This window comes from Equus asinus, chromosome 8 (assembly GCF_041296235.1).
Source record: "Equus asinus isolate D_3611 breed Donkey chromosome 8, EquAss-T2T_v2, whole genome shotgun sequence".
Lineage (NCBI taxonomy): Eukaryota > Metazoa > Chordata > Mammalia > Perissodactyla > Equidae > Equus > Equus asinus.
The window spans coordinates 96854585-96857912 of NC_091797.1; the positions used below are offsets into that span (position 1 = coordinate 96854585).

General features: G+C 37.9%; 1 pseudogene; it reads left to right on the plus strand.

Moving 5' to 3' along the window:
- The first annotated feature begins 1988 nt into the window (after positions 1–1988).
- Positions 1989–2080, plus strand: LOC123288506 (U2 spliceosomal RNA; annotated as a pseudogene).
- The last annotated feature ends 1248 nt before the right edge of the window (positions 2081–3328 follow it).

The following is a 3328-nucleotide window of genomic DNA, read 5'->3' on the forward strand; positions in this document are numbered from 1 at the left end:
AGCAAATTTCACCTCCTGAAGTGGGGAGTCTATTATTTGGAATTCTTTCTGAGGAAAATTTGTCTCTTCACCCTCATTTATTTGTCTGTTCACTTGTTTATATCAATGTAAACTCGTGTATATTTATTTCATAACTTTGGTTATAATTTGATGCTGTGTTATTAAGAAATATTTTTGAATGACAAAAAAATGAATGAACTTAAGCATCACATGAACTCTCTGAGGTTGGTACTGTTATTATGCCCACTTTACGGATCAGGAAACTGAGTCCTATTGTCAAAATGTCAGAGACAAGCTTGAATCCGACTGGGTCAAGCAGAGATTACACCACCTCACCTGGAGGCTTTATCTCTGCTGGATACCAAGCCAGCTCTTTCCTCGCTCTGGATTCAGAGTCCACACCATCCAGCCTCCCCACCCAGCAGGCTTCTGTTGGAGCCCTCATCCTGATTCTCTCTCTTTATGCATCTGGTGAGAAGACTCTCTCACCAGAACGTAGAACAGAATCACTTGGACCAGTTCCACGCAGTTGTCCTTTCTATCTCGTGAGTTCCCTCCCTGTCTAACCCCCAGGCGTCCATTGTTTTGTGTTCTGTTAGCTCATATGGCACATGGCTTTACTGTTTGTAATGTGCTCTCACACACCATCTGGCCCTCACAGTGAGCTTTGGAGGTAATGTTACAAACAGTATGTTTCCCCTTCTGTACATGACGTCAATGAGCCTGAGAACCTTGCCCAAGGACCTGCTGCTGGGACATGGCAGATCTGGAAGGGCATGAAAAGCAGAAGGAAGAGCATGTGGAAGGTCTTAGAAGCAAGAGCCAGTATGAGACATTTGGACCAGTGCACACTGCTCCTTACAGAGTTGAGTGTTAGTGTGTAGAGTATTGGGGCCTCTTTAGATTGTCTGTTTCTTTTGATTCAGTCTTGGTAGGTTGTATTGTTTCTAGGAATTTATCCATTTCTTCTGGGCTATCCCATTTGTTGGCATATAATTGTTCATAGTCTTCTCTTATGATCCATTTATTTCTGGACTATCAGTTGTAATGTCTTATCTTTCATTTCTGATTTTATTTATTTGAGTCTTCTCTCTTTTTTTCTTGTTTAGACTAGCTAAAGATTTGTCTATTTTGTTTATCTCTTTGAAAAACCGCTTCTTAGTTTTGTTGATCTATTCCGTTGTTTCTCAGGTCTCTATTTCACTGATTTCCACTCTGATCTTTCTTATTTGCTTCTGTCTGCTAACTTTGGGCTTAGTTTGTTCTCCTTTTTCTACTTCCTTGAGATATAAAGTTAAGTTGTTTATTTGAGATCTTTCTGTTTTCCTAATATACACATTTATCCCTATAAAATTCCCTCTCAGAACTACTTTTGCAGCATCCCATAGGTTTTGATATGCTGTGTTTCCATTTTCATTTGTTTCAAGAAATTTTTTATTTTGCTTTTGATTTCTTCTTTGACCCATTGGTTGTTCAGGAGTGTGTTGCTTAATTTCTGTGTATTTGCAGATTTTCCAGTGTTCCTCTTGTTGATTTCTCATTTCATACCATGATGGTCAGAAAAGTTGCTTGGTATGATTTCAGTCTTTTTAAACTTTCTAAGACTTGTTTTGTCTCCTATCATATAGTTTATCCTGGAGAAGCTTCCGTATGCACTTGAGAGGAATATGTATTCTGCTTCTCTTGGATGAAATGTTCTATAAATGCCTGTCAGGTCCATTTGGTCTAATGTTTGGTTCAAGTCAAATGTTTGCTTGTTGATTTTCTGTCTGGATGATCTATCCATTGCTAAAAGTGGGGTATTGAAGTCCCCTACAACAATTATATCATCGTGTATTTCTACCTTCAGATCTTTAGTATTTGCTAAAGGTATTTAAGTCCTTCGATGTTGCTTGTATATATATTTATGATTGTTATATCTTCTTGATAATTTGATTCCTTTATTATTATAACCAACTTTGTCTGTTAGCATTTTTGGTTTAAAAGTTATTGTTTCTCAGCCTTTTGGCTAAGATCAAGTGTAGTATCTGTTCTTGCCAGTTTAAAGTCTATCTGTCAGATGTAAGTAGAGCCATCCCCTCTTGCATGGAATATCTCTCTCCGTCCCTTCCCTTTGAGCCCATGTGTGTCCTGAAGGCTGAAGTGAGTCTCTTGCAGGCAGCATACAATTGTCTTGGTTTTTTATCCATCCATCCACTCTGTGTCTTTTTATTGGTGAATTCAATCCACTTACATTTAGAGTGATTACTGATGTAGGACTTCCTAATGCCATCTTGTTAATTGTTTTCTGGTTATTTTGTATTCCCATTGTTTCTTTTTCCCACTATTTCTGCCTACCTTTGTAAATCTGTGATTTTCTGTGGTGGAATGCTTCATTTCCCCATTCTTTATCTTTTGTGCATCTGCCCTAGGGCTTTGCTTTGTGGTTACCATGAGGCTGACATAGACATCTCATGAAAAAATAGTCCACTTTAAGCTGACAGCATCTTAACTTCAACTGCCTACAGAAGCTTCGCCCCTTTCCTCCCCCCTTCATACTTTGGACGTCATTTTTTACCTCTTTTTCTGTTGTATATCTGTTAGTACATTATAGTAGCTCTAGTTATTTTTAGTAGTCTTTTCCTTTGACCTTTATACTATAGTTAAGTGGTTAACAACCATCTGATTACAGATTTAGAGTTCTAAGTTGGGTTGTCTATTTACCTTTACCAATGTGTTATAAACTTTCATATGTTGGCATCTTTTCATTTCAGCTGGGAGAACTCCTTTCAGTATTTCTTGCAAGGCAGGTCTAGTGGTCAGGACGTCCCTCAGCTTTTGTTTAGGAAAATCTTTATTTCTCCTCCATATCTAAGGATAACTTTGCTGGATAGAGTATTTGGCTGGCAGATTTTTCCTTTACACACTTTGGGTATGTCATTCCACTCTCTGCTGGACTGTAGGGTTCTGCTGGGAAATCCGCTGATAGTCTAGAGGGCGTTCTTTTGTAGCTTACCATCCTCTTTTTGCCTGGCTGCTTTTAGAATTCTTTCTTTAGCCTTAATTTTGACACTTTCATTATACTGTGTCTCGGAGAAGGTCTTTCTGCGTTGAGATAATAGGTTGATCTATTAGCTTTGTGAAGTTGGATCTTATTGAAGTTAACCTAGTATTAAATTCAAGTGAAGGGTGTTATAACTTTAGGATGTTAAAAGTAATCCCCATGGTAACCACAAAGAAAATAGCTGTAGAATATACACAAAAGGAAATGAGAAAGGAATTTAAACATTTCACTATAAAATCAGCAAAAACAAAAGAAGACAGGAATGCAGGAAATGAGGGACCAAAA